General features: G+C 41.5%; 1 protein-coding gene across 5 annotated transcripts in view; it reads right to left on the bottom strand.

Moving 5' to 3' along the window:
• LOC143208531 (fibroblast growth factor 17) overlaps positions 1–27,058 on the bottom strand; it is a 163,805-nt gene that overhangs the window by 110,054 nt on the left and 26,693 nt on the right. For 2 of the 5 annotated variants that reach the window (XM_076422986.1, XM_076422983.1), the window contains exon 1: positions 1–27,058. This exon is cut by the window's left edge. The exons of 2 other annotated variants lie outside the window; for them this stretch is intronic. The gene's annotated coding sequence lies outside the window, so the exon portion shown is untranslated. One more of the 5 variants, XM_076422984.1, reaches the window with a different exon arrangement.

Below are 27,058 nucleotides of genomic sequence, written 5' to 3'. Positions count from 1 at the left end.
AATTATTTGGAACAACCCTGGGGGTTCCGTAAAAGAAATTAAAAAGTCAAAAATAAAAGCCACCCTCGTGTACCATATACTCTGTGAAATTGTTGGCCCACGGCTCCCACGTAGGGAACAGTCGTGCAACACAGATAGGATTCAATCTTCTGCTGCACTGTGGCAAAAGAACGATTAAAGTTGACTGATCCCCATCCTCATCATTGAAAATTGAGCCACTTGGTCGCGCATAGAAATTTCGAAATCGATGACCACGACGGTAGCGGTATAATCGAGCAATAATGGTTATCAAAGGAAGATTAAATTTCAATCTCCGACTTGCGAGGGAGTTAGGGAGTTCTGCTAACTATCCTCCCCGTCATGGTATAATCCCGTCGCTTATTATTCTCGAACCGTCAAACGAACGTTTATCATAAATCACTTTCCGTGTGAAATTTGCAAGAGCGAGGGAGAGCGGCTCTGAATAGATGGCTCGAAATGATGCTCGATCCTCCATCTCGAAGACACCGGCTGAAGAAAAGAGGTCATCGGACGGAAACGAAAAACGCTCGCTCGGCTCAATTATCGAAATGAGAGTGCCACTATGTGTGTCGCGATCCTGAGATCTTCACAATGTTGCAGAACATTCGCGAATGTGCATCCTCATGCTGTATAAATCGTCCATTGATTCCAATTTTCATTCATTGATCATGATAAGTGGACTGTTGAGCTATATGCATTTATGGCAAAATTTCGTAGATGAAAAAAACTTTTCAAAAACTTCTTTAATAAAATCTTTTTGATCTTTTCACTGCTTTCAATTTAATCTACTTATTTTTGTCAATAATGCGTGAAAATCCTAATCTAATTAAGGAAGTCTTTTGATTTTGCTATTGTTCAATCACACTTGAATCTCTATATTACATTGATATGTAAAACAAGAAAAATTCAATTTGATCTTTATTTAGAGGAGAATTAAGTGGAAACATAAACACACTACTCGTCAATGGTAAAAAAAGAAGGGAACAATCCTCTTCCTTAAAAAAAATTCAGTTTCTATCAAAAATCAATCGGTAAACTTGTAATTTGTAGATAGAATATGACTGCAATGAATGGACCTCGACCAATAAATTTTATTTAAAGAGAGTTACGCGTTTGTTACAGCTTGTCGCTGAGAATGAGACACTTCATATGTAACAATTAAGTATTCGGTGATTGTTTTTGTCGACGAATCGGCCGCGTATCGGGTAATTCCGAACTGGGCCAAACCTCGCACAGATACCACCGAGCAGAGAATGGACTTTGATCGAGCATGCCTGACATATTTTCGATGATCGATGCTCGGCGATCCAACGATTCCAGGGGAGGTTCGACATGTCAGGTGCTTATGGGACACCGTGTATGCTTGGGAGACAGTAGAGAAGCAAGAATGAAGGAATCTTGTTTTTTAAGGACAGTCAGCGCTATCGCGCCGCCCTCTATTAATCATCGGCCGATGACGGGTAACCGCTCGGTTTCTCACGCATTCGATTCATCGAGAGCTTATATGTCGTTGCCGAGCCGAACATTTCCCCTATCTGTTATCGAATGCTGAAGCTACCTTAAGACTCCAGTCCTCCTTTGATTTCGATGGCGCTACCGCTGACTTCGGATCTCTCAATTAGAAAGTATCTTTCTTTTGCCAACTTTTTGAGCACAGTGTCAATACATCCAGTGTGAAAGTTCATCTACGTTATTTGGGCATTGTAAAACAATTGATTTCTTTCTATCAATTGATTTCTTTCTGTAGTTTAACCCTCGTACGTTCCTCGGGGTGAAAGTTCATCTACGTTATTTGGACATTGCGAAACAATTGCTTTCTTTCTGTCCGTGTTGATAAACTTTAAACTGTGACTTTACGAATGGAACATAATTAGTCGATTTAACGTGTAAAAGAAAAATGAGCGAGGCCTGACCTTAGACTGTTCGATGCAACTATTTCTGAGGAGCGTATGAGGGTTAAAGGGAATACGAACAGTGAAGTGCTGAAGCGTCTTCGGAGGACGAATCCGTGGAAAGTATGACGACGGAATTTAATTTACAATTTCGAAAGTGCTGGAAGAGGAACGGTGCTGTCGAGATGCTGGCTATGGGGGTCTGGGCCTGTCACCCCTCCGGACGAGCAACCCCCATGAAACACGCGACTCATACGATAAAACTATGCGCCACGTGTGCATGCACGCGTGTATCCCCAAGCCAACCCATGTTCCATCGGCTGGCAGCCATGGGAGTCTTCTAAGGGATCTGAATTCAATTTCACAGCTCGTGAACGAACGTCAGCTTTGTCCGACGAACTAGACGCCGCCAACGTCTTCCTCTCCATGCTTGTTATATGCGAACGCGGCATATCTGCGGGCATTCTTTCCCGACTGACGGCCAAGTATATTAATTACGAGGGAAGGTATCAAAAACATAATCTTCCGCAGACATCTCGGCGAAACCATCGTACCAATCAAACGCGACCGCGCCGGGAATCGTGCGCTTCAACGATTGATTTACTCGCTTTTGTTCAACGCTCCACGGTCAACGTTCCACGCGATCGTTGGTGCATCTTTAGGTGCACTGAGATGAGCTGGAATCGTTACGCAATTCATAAAATTCTATTCCCGGATTCTTCGATTTACGAAAGGTAATGTACCGGCTCGAAATAGACGTTTACTCAATTTTCAATAGATTCTGAAGATTCAAAATTATCACAGAAAATTGATCTCGGTTTGAAAAATACGTGGAAAATATTAAATAACTCCATCAGGGCATCTCGAGAAGAAGGAAAATGGTATTTATACAGGATATCCCAAAAATGTTCTAGTTCCTTGAAAGGGATGATTTCTGAGATAATTCGAAGTAACTTCTTCCCCTTGCGAAAATGTCCTCCTCGGCTTTGTTAAGGAGTTATTAACGAAAAACCACGGACCAATCAGAGCGCGGCTACTGCGGACGGATTCCGGCTTTTCATTCTTAACGATGCCGCGGGGAACATTTTCGCAATGGGAAAAGTTACTCTAAATATCCTCAGGTATTACTTCCTTCAAGCACAACATTTCTAGGACACCCAGTATATAAAATGTCTAGCTTTGTTCCCATTACAATTTTAATTCAATTTCAATGATCTCATTTTTGATTGATGCACGAGGAAATTGATTTTTCAACAAAATGTACTAAATTCTTCGATGAAAACCATTGTGTGCCAGTAATGACGTAAACCTTTTTAGAAAAAATAATATACTCACGTTACAAATGAATTTCGAATAGTAAGATCTAGACAGCGGATTTTATGCATTTATGATGAAAATGAGAAGGTGTAATTTAAAACAGTGAAAACATTAGAATAATTTAAAAATAATGTTAAATTATGTTCAACCTATTAAACGTATTAACTAAGAAAATAAATTTCTACCTCACTCCAGTGTGTTGCAATTCGGGTACAACATTTTTATTTTGCGTAAAGATCCGCTGTCATATCTGCGCATCATATTTGCCATAACGGTCGACTATTTAATGCCAGGGTTGATTGTTTTAAGGGAATAAGTTCACCCCGAGTTTTCCCAGCGTGCTAATGGAAAAAATGTCGAGGATCACGGGGATGGGCGAAGTGATTAAATCCTTCGGACGACGGCGTACTTCGAAAGAGATTCGGGGAAAAGGTGTTCAGCGAGAAGGGGAGAAAGGTAACCTCAGCTGAGCCCCGTGAGATCAAAGGATCTTCCCGGCAAATGACCAGCTCATTACATTGTCTTATGTTTCAAGCTCTACGAGGAGAGTCTCTCGGACAAGAGGAGGAACTCGCGGTTGAATATGACGAGGGTGAAGGTACGCATCATGCCAAAAGGAAGCTAACATATAAGCAGGCGAAAAAACAGCAAACGGGAGGGAATACGAAACGCAAGGGAGAGACGGAGGGGCTCCAAGATGGGTGCAGTATTATTTTAGGATTGCATACGTTTCGTGTTTCACTGTATTCGCGAGAGTTTCGCCGACAATCGGCGCCGCTCAGTTATGCGAAACGGTGAAAACATGGACTATATTCATACTGCTGTTGTTTATACGCTATTTATTATAAGCGGGACGTTTGTGGGACCCTCAGAGGATCGTTCTGGTATTATTTCCTTCACCAGAATGAGAAACTACCCTTACAGAGGGTGTTCTACCCTAAGGAAATTTAATCTTGTCAGTTGATTTAGAGTGTGGTGGGAACAAAATATACTCATGTCTGCCTACATAACAGTACAATATTAAAATACCACTATTTCGTAAATTGTTTGCATTGAATTGAAAAATTCATTGAAAATTTCCTGATGATTAAAAACAGTTCCACCAATCATGGAAATGTAATGAACAAAATATATGTAGGTATTTAACTTGAAGAAATTAATTTTCCTGCCTCATGTGACCCACTATGCGCCATGGCGCCTGGAGCACGAGTGCGTCTCCACTTAAAAGGACTCGGAGAGAGACAGAGCGGAGATGGCAACATAAAAGGAGGCCTGAAATTTCGCAGATGTCTATCGCGAGATTACTAATAAAATTGTCGCCGCGATGAAAAACCTGCGAGCGTCGATGTTAAACGCGTGCAAGCCCATACCGGCTCTTCCCCGAATCGAATTAAAGGCAAACGATCGACAGGATTGCGAAAGGTGCCGAGGAGGCGTGCGACCAGTTTTGCTGCCTATCGTGCATTCCGATCGACAGAAAACCCGACGGTGAAATACACGAATCAATTTCGTTAACATTTCTTTCCCTTACTTGCCGTCGCGCTGCTACACCTCCTCTCGCATTATTTTTGGTGTCGGCCGACTTTCTTACTTCCTCGTTCGCTCCTTCTCTTGTTAACGAGTCGCAGTTTCCACTGACAATTAAACACAGTTTCGACGATTTTATTTTCTGCCAGTCCAATCAGTTATTCGTCGAACACAATCCTCGGACAGCCAGTGCTTTTGACGATTTCATGCCAGTCGTAACGTAGATTTTTACATAAGAATGTTCCTCTTCTTTCAGATCGTCGTTAATTTTCTTCTTGGGTTCGATAAAAATGTGTTCGAATAAATTCTGTGCCTTTCTTAGCTTTTATTCATGAAGTATACAAGATTATATTTCGAAATATTCACCATCATCTTGTAGTACCTTCTTAGGAGGACCGTCCGTAGATTAAAGAGAAACGATCCAGTCACGTATGCGGCGTTTCGCACATTTCTGAAGATTTGCAGAACGCGTGTCCAGGTTGTAATTCTGTCGTGGGGTTGATTAGAAAATATCGGTGAACGGAAAGTGTTTCGATGATCACCATGGGTAGGCCAGCGAACGGTGTACGTGGCTTTAACGGAGGATATAGCGATAGGAGGGATGAGAATGGGGTGGCACCGTTACACGCTAACACGATTACCGGACACCAAACGTTTCCGAGGCTTTGCTCTCCTACAACATGTTACTCGACAAGCTCGTGTCTGAGGCTCGGAATGACATAGGGTTATTGCCATACCACACGCTACTATCTGCTCTCGCAGATCAGCTCGTAATTGTTACAAATCGTTCGGCATCCACGCAAATATTGATCCTTCGTGCTTCCCTCGGCGATAGTTAGCGACCGGTCCGCTGGTAGTTAAACGAACTAGCACAGAACAATCAAATTTGCCGCCGTTATGGAGACTTATCAGCTTCCGGTCCTAACTTTTCCACTCTTTTCACCGCTTTAACTTTATGCGACCCGTTATTGTACCACTCCTCGTCTTCACTTAATTGGTTATCCTGTCTAAAGCATGCTTGTCTTTTTAACTACCTAGAAGGGATAGAAAATATTTATTTATTAATGCTTTGAACCTGATGGTTATTATATTTCACTTTTATATTGATACACACACCATAGTGGTCACAGGAGAATCAAATTTTCCGACACAATTCGATTTTCCAATTTTTATTTCATTGAACGAATTACTTTGATTTTACAGTAAGAAATAAACCAAGCGAATTTCAATTCGTGGAATCAACAACGACTCTATCTTTATATGGTAAGGAACTGTAAATAATTGTTGTGCTCATTTTTGGAAAGAGACTTCGAAAGCAGCGTAAAAGGATAAGGATTCTTCGCGTAATTAGCATCGTTATTAAATGATACAGGAAGCTATTACCTCGTGACGTTATAATACCGAGGCGTCGCAGTTATTATCTACTTGGTAATACGTAAAGGAGACTAGAGCTACGAAACAGTGCCGAAATGATCGAGTGAGTCTGCACCCAGTTCCATTACACCACGCGGTTATGGAGATCCGTCGTTCTCGTTACAATAAACATTACTTGCGAGCGGCAATAAAGAAACATTACAGTTATTATCGTTCTCTCATTCGAGGCCTTGTCAAGCGTCGAAAATCTACATTGTGCGTAACACTGTCTATCAAATTAGAACTTTTTAATTCGACGTAACTTTGAATGTACTTAGATTTATTTTCATAAAATAACGCGTCATTGGATCTTCTATGATTTTAAATATCATACCACAATAAAAAATCATATTAATGTTTTGATCCTTGTCAAGCTTCGAAAATCTACATTGTGCGTAACACTGTCCATCAAATAAGAACTTTTTAATTCGACGTAACTTTGAATGTACTTAAAGATTTATTTTCATAAAATAATCGCGTCATTGGATCTTCTATGATTTTAAATATCATACCACAATAATAAATCGTATTAATGTTTGATCCTTGTCAAACGTCGAAAATCTATTGGGTTGGCAAATAAGTTCGTTCGGTTTTTGTGATTTATTCCACTCTAAAAAACCGAACGAACTTATTTGTTAACCCAATACATTGTGCGTCACACTGTCCATCCAATTAGAACTTTTTAATTCGACGTAACTTTGAATGTACTTAAAGATTTATGTCCATAAAATAATCGCGTCATTGGATCTTCTATGATTTTAAATATCATACCAATAATAAAAAACCACCAACAAAAATCATGTAAATGTTTGGTTTTTGAATTCTTAGATAATGTGGCATTTTCATGAATAAAAATCAGACGTATTTATTCTAAAAGCATGGACTTTCGAGATCATGGTGGAAATACTTCAACCCGCTGCGAATCGAGATTCGGAAGAGGATGCAGCCTGTGATCGCCAGCCAACCTCCAAAGAGGTCGCGCCGAGGAAAAGGAGTCCCGAGTGGAGGACGTAAGATCACGACGATAATGATGATGACGGCGATTACGAGATGACGAGAGAACGATGAGGGCGCGAAATATGGCAAAATGGCTCGTAAAACAAATCGACGAGAGACCGTGTTCGATGTTGGTCAAGTTACAAAGGTGCGCCACAGTCGTTTACGACCCTCGGCCGCGATCGTATCTCGACAGCCCTGTTGACAGACAGGTTTAATATCGTTAGGCCATTTCACTCGAGATTCGTTTAAGCCCGGCAACGACGGCCGGATGCAAATTATGTCGCCTTTAGTCCTAGGTAAACCGGTGGACCACTAGGAAACGGTCGCGTGCTTCTCGCACTTCAATGTAGATTACCAAGTTATACTTGGAACATCTTGCGGGAAGGCAAACGGGAATTCTGGGTGGAAAAATTTGGTAGATCGGTTCACGTTGTTAATGACTAGACTGCGGAGCTTCATGCAAAACCAAAATTGTCTGCATCAATTGCAAGATACAGCAGCTATATATACATTTATTTCTTTGTTGAATAATTTTAGTGAGCTGAAAATAACACAACAGAATTTTTATAATCTCTCCGAGTATTTTCACTGTATTTTTGTCATAAATCTAAGCTTGGGACCGTTAAAATTGTGTTTTACTCCATTGTCACATTTTTAAAGTAAAAATCAAAAGATATCAAAAAAAGTCATTATATTGCCTTTATTTTTTTGAGAATTTTGAATACTGTAATTTGTAGCCCATTCAAAACAGAGTAATGTTCGTTTGGGTCTCTATTGACGTGCACAATACATCATGTTATATATGGATTAAGTTTCTTATAGTCGAGGTTCTATTGTACAAAGAGAATATGAAATGGCCTTTCATGGAAGTTGCAGCTTACCGATAAGCCTCGAAAGGTATTAACAATTGTAACAGCGTCGAGAAATACCGAAAGGGTCCAGTGGTCCTAATTCAAGGGCCAGGGCCAGTACAAGTCGAAACGTGTGAACAGCGTCTTCGTTTTTCTCGTAACACGAATAACTTGGCAATCTTTCATCTTTCGAGAGAGTGCGTACAAGCCGTGGCTCTCTGATATTCGCAGTCCGTTTTGTTGGTACACGCGTGTACTCGTATCGCAACGTTGACGACACGGATCGGCCTGTGCTCGTCGCAGCATAATAAAAAAAGATGGAAGGAGAAGAAGAAGAAGAGGAATAGGAGGAGGTGGAGAAGGCAGCGAGGAAGGGTTGAATCTGCTTCGAAAACGTTCGAAACGCGTGTACGTGTAATGGCACGCGTAAGGGGGCGAGAAAAAGGTGAGAATGGAATGCGAGGACGTTGCTCATTAGCCATCGAGCAACTTCAATCAGATTATGGAAGTTGCCTTGGCAAGGCTGGTGGCAGCTTGTTCCGTTCTGGCTGGTCTGATTGGCCGGTGTCGATACACTTCACGAACCGAGGACCTCTCCTAAGTGTTTCACCGTCGACCGTGTTCACCGAGTAACTTTCTGATCATTTTATTATCTGGGGCCTTTAATATTGCCACCTCATTGGCCACCTCTTAAGGGCAGCTCCACATCAAATTGCAAGTAGATCATTTTTGGCCATTTCTTAGGAGGAGCCTGGTTTAAAGCTACAAACTTTTTCACTATACAATCAGACATGATCCGGTATTATAAACAAATTTTTCTCAAATTTATAGACATTCTCGTCTGCAATATTATCTTGATTTTCCACGATCAACTTGAAAATTCTGTCACGAGTGCCATTAATATTTGCCACCTCAATGGCCACCTTTCAGGGCAGCTCCACATCAAATTGCAAGAAGATCATTTTTGGCAATTTGTTAGGAGGAGTCTGGACCATTTAAAACTACGAAATTTTTGACTATACAATTAGACAATCAACTTCAAAATGTCTGAAAAGAATTCTTAAGTCTTAAAAACTTCGTGAAACTTATACGTTTGTTGACTTCAAATAATTTTACACGCCAACTGACTACTACTACGACTACTATGCTACTAACAAATAAAATGCTGCTAATAAAATAGATAAGTAGACTGCAGATTTTCTGTATACAGTTAAATCATTTAAAAATGTATTGTTTATGGTACATTGATTTTTCCAGAGCTGTCGTCAGTACGCTTTTGTAGGATGGTTGATTTGAACGTTGATTGCCCGTGGAATAACACAGCCTAATTATGCATTGTCCGGAGGATTTTATTGCACCACCACAAATCGCTAGATAAAAGCATAGTGTCGATGTATCGGCGCCATGATGCGGAGCGTGATCGTGGACATTATCCTGGCGCTTACTCCCCGACTCTCACAGCCATAAACTGTTTCTACTCTCTTCGTTGTGACTGTACGGTTCTCTCACGGTGTTAACATACTGTAATACCCGATAATCTGGACGCGTTGTCGCACCTAACCTCCCACGCGTTTTGCTAGCGCACACCAGCTACCGTTGCCAGCCAGTGTGTGCAGGTGCATGGCTGCCACGTTTATTGATAGCATAACACTGGCTTCAGGTCATTCTCGAATCAATTGTATTGTTGCGGCGGTCGACGTCGCGGTAATGTTGCGGTGTAACGATTGTTTATTAAGTGCTGAACTCGAGCTCGCATTGTTCGCCGAGAAAACAGGCTTCCGTTGAGTAATAGGCTAACCACAACTAATTTGAAACATCATAGTTTAAAAGCTTGCCGAAAACGAAGACATATTTGATTCATTTACTGACATACTCGTCATGTGTTGCCGATTGAAACGAGACCAAACACGATACAGTTTGAGTCGAACCTCGATTATCCGAATCGATGATATCCGAATTGTTCATTGTTCGAATACGTCATGTAAATAGTGGACAGCATCTGAAGCGATCGATTTAAAACAGTTTTCTCTTTTCTCTGATTAGTTCGGATATGAGAGGCTCTACTATATCGTGTATTAAACGGGCAACTGGGATCCAAATGGGGTCGTGTTTGGTGTCGTTTTAATCAGAAAAGCATCGCGAATATATTGGTAAAAGTTCCGGCACGAAATTCCTTAGCAACAAAAAAGAGTTTTATCATTGAATATCTCTATTTAAATATCAGAGACAATGGATCGAAGATTATTGTCCATACACGATGTGAACGACATTTAAAATTTGAAATATTCACATGTATCGAGACATTACAGTATTACCTTCGGAAGTAGATTAATTTCCATCGTCGCACTCGACGACAGCCCATATATCTTGCCATAATGTCTGATGGGGCCTGGATACGCGGAGATATTCCCATGGCGACAACTGAGCGGCATAATTAAAACATTACAACATTTTCAGAGTGTCGCGTGGAGAAGGTGGACACCGTTACGGTTTCCATCGGATGTTACATCGTGCGTTCAGGGTGTATAATTATATTGTTGAACTGAAATTGATCGTTCCGAAGTTAGGCCGCTTTTCGTATATCAAATTAGTGAATCGACGAGAGCGAGAGACGCGGAGCGCAAGCGAAACCAGACGATAAAGGGGGGTACACCACCGAGCACGATGAAGACGCCGAGTGAACGGACTGTTACGAAAGATAGAACGTCGGAAGAACGGGACGGATAGACGGACGGAGACGGACGGAGAGACAAAAGGGAGAAGGAAGAGAGATCGAAACGCAAAGCGAGAACCGATCAATCGAGGCCGAGTGACAGGCGGACCGTGGTATCGGCTGCATCGACATCACGACAAGTGCGTTGCACACCGTTCCGAGTTACCTTAGGGCCTTGAAACGTATCTTCCTTTCGACCACGGAGGTATTCACCGTAACAGCCACGAAATCTCGTCGCTCTTTGAATTCGACGATACCGGGAAAACCAGCTAACGAGCCATTTACGGCCTCGCTTTACGGTCGAAAAATTCGGCCAGTTTTCAGAATACCCTCCTGATTATTGCTCCACTCGAGAGAGAACGATTATGCAGTTTCCAAAAATGTTTTTCACCATGTTTTTCCGAATTACTCTGTTTCATCGGAAGAACAGTTCTTCTATCCTGTAACAGCTCTACTCAACTTTTTCTATTAGAATTTTTGCACACATGTTTATGGGTATTTGAGGAGCACAAATTGTTTGAACTTTTCAGGTGAATTGAAAAATATTATAAATGAAAAGAAATGTGTGAGGAACACAAAATAAGCGTTGGTTGAACATGGTCAATTTGAAAAATACAATTTTCAGAAGACTGAAGCATCGTTCTCCTACGATCGTCTCGTAACTTCCTTCCAATCAATTCCGGTATGAAATTTTGGGAGAGTATTTTCTAAGGTTTTATGCATTTTAAAAAAACTTTTGGACCAGTTACACAGGAATCTTAATGATCCAGCACGGAATTGAAAATATTAGTTCTGCGGACGATCGCGAGCCAATTCGCCGGTGGCCGCAGCAAGAAGTTCGCAAGTCGGTTAATTTCGTTTTAAATGCCCCCCCGGCGAAGTGCATCGACTTTAGTAGGGACATAACAGTTCGCGAGTCCTCCAAAACAAGTGTATAATTTACGCGTGGAGCGCGGCGCGGCGGAGGAGCTTGTTTAAGTGGAGCGTGCACCGAAATCGTATTATTACATCACTGGAGCGTTCCATAAAATTACGGGAAAGAAGTCGCGGAAAGGCAGAGAGCGGAATAGATGTAGCCCCCGGTGGCGGCTAAATTGAGACGGTAATTTTTCGCGGCGGCGAGTGTGCGACGCCGCAAAGGACCCTGGTTCCCCAGTCGTGCTCATGTGCAAAAGAGGCGGTTACAAGAAAGACTGCGAGCAGATGGATTAATGTAAAGGCGTACGACTCTAACAAGCGAATTATCTCCGAGATATATTGTGCCGCTTCATGGGTGGTTAACTCCGCGCGAGCAGCTTCTTAGAGTAACAGAGAAAGAGTAAGAGAGATGGAAAGAGGAAAAGGGAGACAGAAAGAAGAAGAAGAAGAAGAAGAGGAAGAAGAGGAAGAAGTCGCTAGAGTAAAGAGCGAGACGCGGTAGGTGGAGGAAAAAGAAAGCGAAAGAGGAAGTGGCAAATACAACGACGAAGAGCAGGCAAGAAGAAAAAAGACAAAGCGAGGTCAGCCAGCTTCCAAGTTGAGATGACTGTAGTCTGCCTCTTTCCGCCTCGTCCCATCGTAATGCCTTGTAAGCTCTACTAATCTCCTTACCGGTCTTTTCCCCTGATTTACCGAGATGTTTTCATTGTCTTTGCTGACTTTAGCTGCGGACCAGAAAAAGTCGCTGCAATCACTCCTTTCGACGAACGTTATACGTATCTACGTGCTATCGAACCCCGGAGACGCCTAACCGATTCTCGGGCACGCTTCGATCGTTCACTATTGCAATCCCCCCTGAATGCCACGGACCCTTCCTGTCTGATCTATACCAACTCAAAATCTAGTAACCGAATGTGTGTATTAACAAATGTTTTTCAGAGTACACACATATAAAACACAATATGTAACTCGTGTAATTTTTATTATTTTTACTTGAAAAAAATTACTTACACCCGTCCCTCAATTTACGCGAATATCCGTTCCACGTGGATTCGACTTACGCGAATAAAAAAACGTGTAAATTGAATCGGTAAGCTTGATAAGGTTCCAGAGGCCACACTATTCCTAATGTTTTCCTTCCTTTCGTAAATTGAGGTAAATACTCGCGTAAAAAAGTGCCGCGGAAATTGAGGAACGGGTGTATGTTCTTCAAATACCCACAGTAGTGCAAAATCTTGTAACAGAAAGTTCAATAGATCTTCCCCGAGGAAAATTCCTAATAATTGGTGGAAAAAACAGCCTCGAGAAGTAAAACCTCGGTAGTTGCACGAAACGGGCTGAAAGAGCCTGCAAGTATCGAGGTAACCAATCAAATGTACGAAGTCCCCCACTCCTACTATGTATGTCGCTACTGCTATTCTCTCGCTATCGCGTGCAGTTGACCCTACCTCGTGTCGACGAAACGCAACAGACGAGACTCACGTGCAAGTATCGAGGTTCTACCGTGCCCGTGCAACGCTGTTTTTGAAGTCACGGAGTTTAGTGACCCTGCCGTTTAGGCTTGCAGAAAATCTACTCGAAATCCTCGTGTACGGTGGCCACGCTCGCCTGGAATCCTCGGCTCGCGGTGGCACCGGCTTTTTCTCAGAAGAATAATATTTTCTTATGACGAACACGGAGAGAGAGGAAACAACTCTCTTTTCGTGTCCCCACGTACCGTGTGCCGATCAATGGGGAAACCGAATCCGCCTCCGCGTCTCCACGATGAATTTTTCCACGGCACGCACCGACGAGCACCGAATATAATGGTGGTACATTGCACCCCGGACATAAATTCTGCGATCAAAGTGCATCGCGTCGCACCGGGGCGAACTTTAAGGATTTTATGTGATTAAGTTCTTCCACGGACTCTCTCCTGATCTCTTTCTCTCCTTCGGCTTCTTCCCCCTCCACCTCCTTGGATATACCTCTTCCGTCTATCTCATTTCGCGAATGATTCAGCTTGTTCTTCCTTTTCCTCGTATCGGCCGTTTCACTCTCACACCGTGTCTCTCCCTCTGTCTTATGGAATTCGCCGGTCCTCTCCGTCTGCAGCATCTTTTTCTTTATCTCCTCGGCTACGACACGGGGCTCTGCATCGATTGGCCATTTCGTTTCCTTCCTCGCGTTGCTCTTTTTCTAACGTCTCGTCGTCGGGTAACACGACGCGATGGATCCTAGCGCTTTATCGAGTTCGACTCGAGCACGGACGACAAATCGCCGAAGTTTTAAGTATTTTCAAAAAGAATCCATCCTGCGAAAATATCCCGGTGTGTACGACGCTCAGCCACGCTCTCTCTCCTATTATTCCTGATAACGGTGGTGGTATCGGTGAGTTTCAATGGAAAGAGAGAAAACGAACGCGAGAGAGAGAGAGAGAGAAAGGGGGCGGGCGGGGAGAGGAGATCGAAGAGAAATAAACGGGATAGAGAGAGACGGGAAACCGAGAAAGCTGGCCATAAAATACGTGTGCATGGATGCATTTACGAACTCTCCCAGGTTCGTGGTAACCGGGCCGAGTTTCGGAGGATGAGGATGACGCGGCAGGGTTGGTTGGTTGCTTGCTTGCTTGCTTGCTTGCTCGTGCACCAGAGTTGTTGCCAGTTGTTTTCCCGAGGGGCGAATTTATAACTTCGTCTCGGTCGAGAACTTCGCGGGGAACGGCGAACGAAAAATCGCCGCGTCGCGAGATCCGGTATCAGTTTTCTCTCTTTGTCTCGCTGTATCTCTTTCACTCCCTTTTCTGGTAAACGGATCAACGTTAAACGCGGCACGATTAGTAGATCGAATTAGTGGTCGCTGTTGCCCCAGCCGGCTGCGTTCGCTCAATTAGCGACAGCCGAACGCGGACGCCGCGCCGCGTTCCTCTCGACCCACTTTCCGCGAACCGTGCACTTCTTGTCATATACTTTGCCGGGAACTTCGGCCACCACTGTAAGGAAATTTCCGAAACAACATGCTGTTCAGTCTTACGATCGCTGCGTCCCACAGTGGGGTCGCGGCTCCGAAAATCTAGCGGAAACCCGAAATATGAAAATTCATGATTATCCGTCAGCAAAATTATAGTTAAAAATAACGATGTTCAAAGGCTAAGTTTGGTGTCATTTGAGTTCAAAATTGGTCATTGCTATTGAGTTTAGTTATGGAGTAAAAAATAGATGTTCTAATAAGTATATTTTTATAACTATGCGACTATATTTACTAACCAAATTAATATGGCCTTTTCGTCTAGTGATTTGTGAAGGATTACATATCGTGGAAATCTAGAAAATATTTTTACGTTTAGTTACAGTGAACCTTTTTGGAAGAGTGAGAAAATTTGTATGCATTGCCAAGGGTTTAGTGACGTTCCCAAACGTAACGAACAAAAGAGTTGAACAGTTTTTAAACATCTACGAACTCCGAGAAGAAATTTTTTTCGACAGAAAATGTATTGTATATTAAAATGCATTTTTTATTCCATAATATTATAGCTGACGTTAATACGAATTCAACGATCTACCATATTATGACATTGAGCTAAAATATGCCCCCAAATGCCCCACTGTGCTTCCCCGCCGAAAATAATGCTAACCCTTCGCACTCGGACTTTTTTTCGTTTTTTGCACGTAGAAGTGATGCAATTTACTTGTATGATACTGTCATAAGCCACGAAGCTATGTCGACCTCTGCCTCCACGTTTGGGGAACTATCCAGTACATTCTCGAAAATTAACGACAGTACGTAGCGCGCTATCTTTTTGTTGCAGAGTATATGTGAACTATGCATCCGGGAAACCCATACTTGAGATTGCGTGTTTTTCGAAATCGCGGGCCAGTTTTCGTGTCTCCGCGAATTTGGAACATTTGCAATAGCTGTAATGGCATCTGTAAACCAAAAAGCTACATCTAGTAATGGAAAACTGTGTATTTGTTAGAACGAAAATACCGGAAAAGTCAAGAACTTCCTAGATTGTCTTTCAACTTAATTAACCAAAGTACCGTGTATCAATGTGTATCAATTGTTAGACGAGTTCAAATAGCTAATCATTTTCAAACTTAAAATAAATGAGCGACATTATTCTCTTGTATTCTACATGAAACATGTGTAAAACTACATGACTGTGTGCAAAATAAAATATTTCCTGCACGAATTACACGATGTCAAATTGGAATTTTTTTCTTTAATAATTTAAAAAAATTTTCACTGGTACTCCCTTCAATTCTCTCCCCTTTTTAAATTTTATCTATATATACTTTAATCACAAGTGCATAAAATCCCCTGTCTATTAATAACCCATAATGTTGATGCGACCTAAATTCTACGCTAAAAGATGGCACCTTTTAACAGCTCTCGAGTCAAAATGGACCCAACACTCGCCAACCGAGGGTTAATTCCGAATAATCGATTAAAGCTAGCCCAGGAGACTATAAATTAGTCGAGGTCGCAGTGGGAAAAAATCGCGTAGATTGCATAATACGTACACAGACCGGAGGCATGTAATTCATTGCGTTTTCCGATAATAAATATGCAAGAACTGTCGCCCGCTTTCTATGCTGACGATGTTATGCAAATAGGGGACCGCGGAATGGGAACAATTTACTTCGTGTATCAATCTCAATGAGCCTATGATTCTCGTTGAACCGATACCTGGTATTAACACGTAGAACACCGTACCAGTTCAGGTAGTTTCGTATTTATGGCTCCATCCAGAAGCTATAAAATTATGCATTTGCTTTTGCTGAATTTGATAATATCTGTGTTTAATCTTTTTAATACTTCATTATTATTTTAGATCAGTAGAGTTTTCTATTTCATTGCAACTATATTCAGCCATTCGAGAACGCAAGGTCAAAGAAGTTCTAATCATTGTAACAGTAAAATAAATCGTAGGGCGAGATGTTAGTCAGATTTTCTGAAAAATTGCGTTTCTTTTCCAGTCATCGCGCAAGGGAGCTACCATAAAAGCGGGAGCAGGTCTCGGACATGCTCTCGAACAAGGTGGAGACGGTCCCGAAGGGGTTCAAGGACTGAGAATTAGTACGTCATTGGCGCGGCGACTGGAGCGAAGCAGAGTTCTCGAGATTTCCAGAAAACGTGCTGGCGGCCCTATAATTTTCTCACGTTGGAACGGTGACGCGTCGTAATTTTCATGCGGCCACCACCGAGAAGAACAAGAGAGAAGGAGGGAGAGATAGACTATGCTTCTAGGCGTCCGGGATCCAAAAATGTGCTAATCTCTTTAAAGTGACCCGTGTCCCGAATGATCGGCCGCCGAGGTGTAAGTAACACAACAGGTAGGCAGAGAAGAAGCAGAGCGTCATCGTGGTTCCTCCGTAGGAATGGATGGCGCAAAAGAGAAAGAGAAAGAGACAGAGAGAGGAGGCTAACGGAAGAACAAAAGCAACGGCCGGAGAGCTCCACAGGTGCCCTCGTGAGTGGCTTTCCGTTCGTTTAGATAACTGCGGACGAGTCGCCAAGGCGTTAAAGCAAACAGCGGGGCCGCGATGAACTTTCTAACGCTACACACCGACAACCCGAGACCCGGTGATTGGCCCCCTTCCCATGGTCCCTTCAAGGTACCGAAGGTACCCTACCCTACCTCGAGCTACCTGTCCATTCCCCAGTGCGAAACTGACCGTTGCTTAGAAAGAATGCCCCATTGTTTGGGGGGAAAAAGGACAGTCCGTGAAAGCATTCTTGCTCGGCGATTTTTCGATATTTGTCGGGCCTATTTGCGTTCCGACACCCTCGCACCGGAATTTACAATTGCCCAGAACTCCGCTGCTGGACCGTAAACTTCGACCGAGTACAGAATCCATCGAAGTTTTCGTTCTCTCTGCTGAATCTTCATTACACTCTGGACTATGATTCTATATACAAGTTGAAACTAATCAGCTTCATCAATTTTAACCTTTTGCAGTCGGAGCTATTTTAACTTGAAAATCAAACATTTCTTCCGACCTAGAATAATTCCATTATATTTGTTTTTTTTCTCATTATATTGTAAATGTGTAGTAATTGATTAGATACCAACATATTTAATAATGTAAACAACATTTTGAATAATGGTACAGCAATTTTTAGTGGTGACTCTCCTGAGTCATCCCTTGACTGCTAAGGGCTTTGTTTCCGTTTCGCTGTTGCATGCTGTATGTACCCTTTCATTTGTAGGTAGTAAACATTTGATAGCTATGAAATTAAGTATTAACCCCGTGTCTGACACAGAGACAAGCATTTGTCGATTACTCAACTTCTTTTCTTTTTGTATTAGCACTTAGCAGTCGAGTAACTAACAAGGGAAGGACCCCGACTTTGATTTTGATAATTTTTTGTGAGACGTATATGGAGCCCTAATGATGTCTCCAAAATATTAGGCGTAGTTACTCAATTGTTCTAAAGATATAAACAATGAAACCTCGAAAACTTGAGCTGCAAATCATGGTATATCAACAAGGTATGAAAGTTTAATTGTTTATATCTTTAAAACTATTGAGTCACCACCCCTAATATTTTGCAGACATCATTAGGGATCCATCGTCTCACAAAAGATTATCAAAATCGAAGTCGGACACTTGGGGTCCTTCCCTTGTCAGATCTAATCTATTACCACGCATTTAAGTATTGTATGAAGTATGAGGGATTATATCAATTTCATATCCATACAATGAAAAAATCAAGTACAATGGAATTATTCTAGGTCAGAAGAAATGTTTAATTTTCAAGTGAAAATAGCTCCGACTGCAAATGGTTAGAGACAAGAGAAAAACGAGAATGGGCCTAGAAGAAGTACTTTCAACATTCATAAAGAACGGTTCGACTCGTCTCGAACATCGTGGAAGATGAAATAATAATTTATTGAAAATTATAATTATCAGGTACACTTGATGATCAGGTAGAATCGACAAAAGAAGACAGGTCCGAATGCAATCGAATAAGTAAACGAGCTTCCCCTGCAGTCTATTAAATGCAGTTGATTAAATTTAGATCCCGAAGAGTTGGGGAAAGAAGGTTGAGCAAAAAGCCCTCGCAGGAGCAATTGCGGAGGGAGCTGTTGTCGGGTCGGTCCAGCCCATGGGGATCGTCGAGGACCGTTTTACGATCGGCGATGAGCACGGATCAACAATTGGGAGGCGATGCCGGCCTCAATGATCCGCAGTAAACTGACTTTATTGTAGGATCTAAAGTCCGGAAAATCTGACCTGCTCGGACAAGTGTGAGCGCACCTCCCTGGACCGTGCGAATTTGATTTACGGCGGAATTACCGTGACAAAGGACGTAAACAGGTGCACCAGTCGCTTTCATGCCTCTGTAAATCATGATGTTGTAGTTTTTAACACGACTTCAACCTTCATCTCAAACTTCCTAGAGAATTCACCTGTTTGGTTAACAGACTTCGATCTGGACGTTATCAGCTGAAGGTCTTCCTTTTTAAGATTAAACTTGCTGCTGCCACAAGTTACCTATGTGGTTGTCTGGTACAGGATCTACGATAATAATAGAGATTTACAAACAAAACAAAATAATACAGATTCACAAACTTTGCAACAAGAGTTACTTTCCACCCTACACAATAGATACCTTTTTGTGCGGACCCTCTCTTTGCCCCTTACTTTATATACATAAATTTCTTAACGCTCCCTGTTTATACCTTTAGAGTTGTATTCGAAAATGATCTTCAATATTGTCAACCTTAGATTCTAAGATACCTTTGTATTGTTAGCATGCACAGACATGTGGTCGTCACATATTCGTGGCGGTGGTAGTGAACGTGTTAATCTTGCATCTGTTTTCAATCACCCAATATGATCATAAATGCATAAAATCCGCATTCTAATCATTACATTGAATTTATACAAGAAAATTCACGTCGACGTGAAAGAACTAGATTAAAGGAACATGTAAAATAAAATTGATCCGTAAGGATTTGAATGGAACCAGCCGGCACGGAATAATCAGAAGGGTTCATTGAAAAGATCGCGATAGGGCGAGCGTGCTAATGCATTTTCGAACCACTGTGAAGATTGTTCGAAACGGCATTATTACAGTGACTACACGTTCCCCAGCACTCGGTGCGTTTTATGGGCCGAATCGTCCAATAAAAGTGGAGAATCCTCTGCTCTATCCATGCACGATATAAAGAGGACTCTTTAATAGAATGAATACGAGGAACTGAAAGAGGTTAATAGCACGAAGGACCGAATACTCTGACGGAGCATTTACCCTTGCCTGTTCGAATACATAATTCCGCCACTTACGGAGCTTATTTTCCAGATGTCGGTCAACGATCGCTCCCGGAGTACCATCGGATTCGATAATAAGGTTGTTCACAGTAACCGGCCATTATATTCCCAATATCCATTAATATCCTTTTTTCCCGGCTGTTATCTGTATTTAGATCGACGTGGAAGCGGTTGTCTTTTCTATTTAAGCCGTTTCTGCTCGATATTCCGAAAAAAGATAAGGTATTCGCGTCGTCGTCGGGGGCATTGAATCAATCATTGAATTGTTCATTGAATGAACGTCGACGATGCGATAAGCAAAAAGTGCATTTAATCGCTCGACGGTGACATTATTGTTACCGTGGAAATGTATGCGGCCCCTGTCGTAACCATTAAAAACGCGTAATTAACGGATCCCGTATTTACGAGCGAATTCTACGTGTCTTCTCTACGAAATTTGCCAGCGTGCGAATCATATTGCGGGTTTAACCTCTTCATCATCAACACGAAATTAACGCTATGCGGCGCGACATTTTTACGACAGTCGCCGAGGCTGAATGTCAATAAACCAGGCAGCTACTCTCGGGTTCAAAAAAGTCAATTACAATATCAGAAACGAATTTGGTCAATCAACCATTTTTAGATCCATTCGTAGATCCATTCATAAATATTATTTAACTTCGACGAGATCAACGTTGATTCTCTCATCGAACCCAATAATTATTCTTTTATGAATATTAGAATAAAAATTCATCAGTCATCCATTCAACATACATTTCATGGCAAACATTGCTAGATCTATTCATAGATCCATTCAACATATTTCTTAACATATTTCGTCGAGATCAACGTTGATTCTCTCATCGAACCCAATAATTATTCTTTTATGAATATTAGAATAAAAATTCATCAATCATCCATTCAACATACATTTCATGGCAAACATTGCTAGATCCATTCATAGATGCATTCAACATATTTCTTAACATATTTCGTCGAGATCAACGTTGATTCTCTTATCGAACCCAATTCAAGTCAATAATTATTCTTTTATTAAATGAGGGAAAAGTCAAGACTTTCTAGATAAATGCAGGGGCATCACGAAAGCAGTGAATACCACCAGCTTCGGTTTCCCTAACGCCTCGAACCTCATCCTAATTATTCTTTTATAAATGTTACAATAAAAATTCGTCAATCATACATTCAACATCCATTTCATGGCAACCATTGCTAAATCCATTCATAGATCCATCTAATATTGTTCAACATACTTCTTCGAGATCAATCCAACAGATCCGTAGATCCATCCAACATATTTTTTAACGTACTTCTTCGAGATCAACGTCGATTCTCTCAACGAACCCAATATAAGTCGATAATAATTATTTTCTGAATATTAGAGAATAATAAGAAAATTTCCTTCGGCCATGCGAAGGAACGAACTTCTAGCAAAAGAGAATCGATTTCGTCGAGATTTCGGGGATACGCTCGGGGTAGTTAGAAGTTCCGAAAAACGTATCGACATGTCGTGATTCTTACGCTTGTTTTATGCAGACAGGCAACGCGAATAGCGAACTTTAAATTTGGTGAACTTACTGCCATGAATGACGCGCGGTGTACAAGCGTGGAACACGGTCAGGCATAAAGGGCGAATGTCACGTTACTTTACATTCTTCGTGGAATTTTACGACGCGGTTGTACGCTGTAAAAATCAATGAAGGGAATTCGTACATCACGGGGACGTATCGGACCGAAAGGTTTACCGACCCGGAATTTCAGTAGTGAAACAAAACCACCTACTATTTTTCTTTATCCGCGGGAGACGCCGCGCGAATTCTTCGAAGCATAAGCGGCAACGGTGTAAAATCCTTGCGAATCTTTTGCTGATATTCGAATGTGCATATTTTGTAATTTTTGCCGTTGTGGTACATTGTCCTGATACTATATTGCTATCGTGTCATCCGATTTTATGCTATTGCAGTGTCTTGTTAACGTATCAGTTAACTATGGATTTTATACGTTTATGATCAAAGTAATTACTTGATATGCAAAATTTTGTGAATATTGTGCGCACTTGATATGCAACATTGTCACAAAAGAGAGAGTATATTTTCGATTAATTTCTGCTTTTTATGTCCGGTTTATTATAACCTTATATTTATAATCTTAAGATGCTGTTCAGCTAGCTTGCAATGATGCATTCATTAAAATTCTAAAAAACGCGAAGACCTGTTTGGAATTCAGTGCACTTATTTGGACATATAGTAACATTAATATATAAAGTAGAAAACAATACAAAAAAAATTTCCATTCTTGTCAGATACATCCCCGAAAATAATATGATTCATCTGGAACAATTTTCCATAAAATCGAGAACGACGATTTGTTTTCCGTAATCGTTCGACTGTGGGTAGCGAGCGTGTCGAGAAAATTATAAGTCGATCGGCAGCGACGTGAAGAAGGCGAGTTGTCAGTGACACTCGTACCGTCAGGGTGACAGAGTCAAGGCACCTGACACTCCGCGTTGCCTTTTTCTCCCGCGTTCTCACTGCCTTGCGGCTTCTAACGACCCACTTTTGCTCGTCCCCGATATACGACATGATTACGAGCATGAATATAAAGAGGAAGAATAAAGAGCGGCGCAGAGGAACCAGAAGAGAAAAGAGAGGGAGAAGGGGGGGATGACAGAGGGAAAGGGAGAGAGAAAAAAACCTAGGAGGAAAATCTAGGAAACAGAGGGAGTGCAAGCAGGTAAGCGTGGAATCGCGATTGGATCGGTGCCAATTTCTTCCGAGAGATACGACGATTTGAAATTCAATGCGATGAAAGGTTTGCCTCCTCGCTTCTCTCCTCTTTCCTTTTCAGCCCTGCGGCCCTCTTCTTCGCCCACGTCTTCTGAAGCGCGCGCGTTCGGCCGCGTCCAACTTGCTAAACTATATAGTTCGATCCTGTAATATACGCTGGCTCTAAAGTATATATCCCAATTCGCTAACCCAGAGACCGGAAACACTGGCAACCTTTCAAGTTTGGCAGGTTCGGAATCCTTTTAATTCAGATTGAACTTTTAATCGGGAGAAGTAGACTTTTTCTAATTTCATTAACTGCCGGCCGGTGCCGCCGGTGCCGATTGCGAGCCCGGCCCTTGGCCCTTTCGTCGCGACGGAGTCGCTCGCACAAACTTGGCTTCGAACCGGAAACGCGAGGGATCGATCCGAGCCGATTTCGATACGTAATCTCGTTTCCTCGAAGAAAACTTCGCGATTTATCGCCGCGTTAACGCGGTCACAGGCGCTCATACGTGGAAAAAATCGCAACTTTATCGTCGAAGGGCTGCCATCTCTTACGGTTGTAATATTCTTCTTCCTTCCTGGTAGCGGGCAGACGCACACTAAATAAGAATGGGATGGATTTCTTTTATCTCAGATCTATAAAACTGCTTACATCGTGGCAACTGTCTATGTACGATTTTTTTGCACGTTATATGTAATTAAACAGCGGATCTTTATGAAATAGAAATTTATTGTTTTCTTAATATGTTTAATGGGTCGATAATAATTTACCAGTATTTTTATTCATAAATGCATAAAATGCGCTGTCTAGTTATAATAAGCCAACCCCTTGGAAGTCTTTGGTTCCTTGCAGCAATGTTGATTATTTTCACCCTTCCTAACTGATTAACATACTTGTTAATTATTTTACGTCGATTTTATAAAGCCATACAAATTATTTTATTTCCCATAGTTGTCAATCGAAGTGGTACCTCATCTATCTCGTCCCCCCTATCGATTTATACTCCTAACGGTATCGTCTTGTTTCGCAGCTCGGGACTCGACGGGTGAACATTTATACAATATCCTATTTTCCAGAGGCCTGGATTGATTCTGGCGCCGGAAGACGGAAGCAGATTAGCGAGGAAGAACGTCTCATCGAGCAGGGAATCTTTCGGAAAGGTCCCCCTCGGCTGTTCCCGTGGTTTCAGCGGCGACAGAGAGACCAACAAAATGAAGGGCCGAGCGGAGAGCACCGTTGACTCGGAAATATCGCGGAGGGTCTCGCGTTTGACGAATCTTCACGAAGCGTGAGAGCCGTGATTGCTTGCGCGAGTATGTGTCAGGAGGGTCCGAGGGTGAAAGAGAGACAGAAGGAGAGAGAAACGGTTTTCCACCCGCTCCGGGAATTCCCCGTTTCGGTAATGTCTCCGGTGACTAAGCGGAATCCTAAAACGCGCGCGCCTTGCACGCATGTTTCTCTCTTTCCCTCGTGAAAACAACGCCGCCGGTGTTACGTCGACCGGTTGTTTCGTCTCGCTTTTAGGAATCGAGCTCAACAAACGATTCAAAACACTCATCTTGTTAATGCGTACGTGTTTTCGGGGCAACGGGCGCGGAACACCTCGCGCAACACATTTTGGACATATTCCTCTGCACAATCCTGGAGACGCACAAATACGGTTCTATATATTCTCGACGTTAAATAGTGTGAACTGGGCGCAAACAGAACTGTATATTAGTAGAGTTATGTTGGAATGAAGAATTGTTAACACATTGTTGACCGGCAATTTTACACAGAGACTATCTCGCGTCACCGGCTATTATTTCGTAATTGAATATGTGGAAGTAAAACAATCTAAATAAACTTCAATAAACTCTATTATATCATACGTAATGAATTAAGATGAAAATTTGAACATATCTTTTATACAACCTGGGTTTCATAAATTGAAATTGATAATGCAAGTGGAAACACGAGTTAACTCGTGACCGGTGAAAAATGTGTTAAATTGGAGGCTAGTTGCGCGGAACTCTTGTTATTATTTCATAAAGTTTAGGGCGATTGAATTTCAAATACAAAAGGTAGCTAACCAGCTTTATCCAGTTGCTTTAAAAAATTTAAGATATAAGGAACTGCATAATGTGGTACTAACACTTACTTTAGAAAATTATAGAACGTCAAATCTATCCTTGAATTTCCATTTCTGAAATATTTTCACTTGGTTCTTTGATTTTTCTTTTTTCGCTGAGAACAATGAAAAATATTGTCTATCTAGATTCACTAACAACTTCTGTAAAGTGTTTTAAATAAAGTTGATGGGACACCCTGTATTCTTCGCACTGTGACAACAATGATTTGATCATCCACTGTACCTATTGAGTTAAAACGGTCTCGCAGCGACTACCAGCGCGCATCTAAGCAGATTAACCCGAGTGGTTGAGGAAAGGTGCGAGAGAAATGCGAAAGCAACAACGATTCCAGTCTATCTCTTTAATTTAGCCTTGAAGCAAACAGTCACCAGATTTTTATATTATCCGCCGACTCATTAATGCCAATTAATTACCGTGTTAGTTGATCGCTATTTAGTGGACTGCGGATTCGATGCAGTTCTGATAAAAATTTGTAAGTGAAAAAGCATAGAAATATCAGAAGGAGAAGTAAACAATTAGACTTTGACAATACGACAAGAAATCAATTTTTCCTCAACTCCCATTTCTTCTGATTGATCCAAGAAAGATTGCAATTAGTTAATTTTGCACTTGGCTGATATTGAAAGTATTTTGTAAAATTGTTTACCTTGAAGAAGGGAATCGGTTAGTAAATTTTCGTTGGCAATACTTGTTAATCGTCGTCGTTTTCTTCGCATAAAAAACCTTACATATTTACACCTACGAACGGTGTCGTTTATACACGGCGGATGATCAAATTATTATAGTCACTTGAATAAACGATGATTTGAAAATTGCAGATTGGAATCTAAGGGTATATCGAGTCCACGTTTTTGAAAAAGTGTCTCCAACTTTTAAGGCACCCTACAATTTAACGAGTTAATGCAATAGCATAACAATGATATTATAATAAATCCAATTGTTCCATTTTTAAAATAATCAAAGAATTCACTTTCAAGTCACAGTATCCATAAGTTTGCTTTTCTACTCGGCTGCGAAATTCGGAAAGTGTCATACTTCATTTTATCAATGCAAACTATTGTTTAGCCCTTTGAACTCCATTGTCGCCGCCAACGTGGCGACGTTCATAATTTGCTGCTCAGTAATAATAATAGCAATACTATGTTTATTCACATTCGAATAAAGGAAACCGATAAAAGCATCTCGAAAAGTGCTCTGAATGCTGAGAATTAAGAGATCGCGTCAATCAACTCCACTTTCAATTTTCATGTGTCCATCAAAAATAATTACACAAAACATCCTTCTGTAACCCTCCCCCGTTTTTGCTTCGCGCTTGAAAACATAAAACTACGAGCAGTACGAAATTGATTGAATTGGACAAACAAATCAAACTCCAACCCAGTCATAAAGAAATGAAATATTTTTCAATCCCGAAAACGGAACTGAACGAACATATCAATTTCCAATCCAATCACAGAGAAATAAAAAATTTTACAGTTTCCCAAATAGAGTAAACGAACATATCAAATTCCACGCCACAATCACAGAGACATGAAAAATTTTACAGTTTCCCAAATAGAAATAATCGAACATATCAAATTGCAATCTAAACAGAGAAATCAAAGATTTTACAGGTTCCAGAACAGAGAAGGGGTACATCCCCATTGGAGGAAATTATAAATATTAATACATGAATCCCATGCTCTAACATAGCGTCTCCGCAACGTCATGCGAAGCTATGCAACACATTTTTAACAATTTACATCAACACATAAATTTAGTAGTAGAAATGATTTTACTTTCCACCATTACGTGTACAGAGCAACAAACAAGCTTAGACAGTATGTTTTGGAAGAATCGAAATTAAATCGTAGGACAAGGGGATAATTTTAGATGTTATTTTGTTCTGAAGATTCTGGGTTTAGCCCACAATTCCTCTATCTTATAACACTGTAGGCAACGTTATCCACCACATAGGCAACCGATTCGTGCCGTGACTTTAACAATTTAATCACCCACTGTACTCATCGACTTGAACCGAAAAAAACCGCGGTTCGAACCATCGAAGAGACGGAAACTCGCGGAGACGGAGGCTCGATGATCACCGTTCGAAGCGTGAGAGGACTAGCGATCGGTAACAGAACCGGTCGTATGTAACAACACTGTGGATCCACGTCAAGTCGCGCGGATCTTGTCAAGGCGACAGCTAAGGTAAGCAACACACACGGTTCGCAGGATCTACGAGCACAGCACATAGACATCGTGC

Source organism: Lasioglossum baleicum, chromosome 5 (assembly GCF_051020765.1).
Source record: "Lasioglossum baleicum chromosome 5, iyLasBale1, whole genome shotgun sequence".
Taxonomy (NCBI): Eukaryota; Metazoa; Arthropoda; class Insecta; order Hymenoptera; family Halictidae; genus Lasioglossum; species Lasioglossum baleicum.
This window is presented reverse-complemented; position numbering and strand designations above follow the sequence as displayed.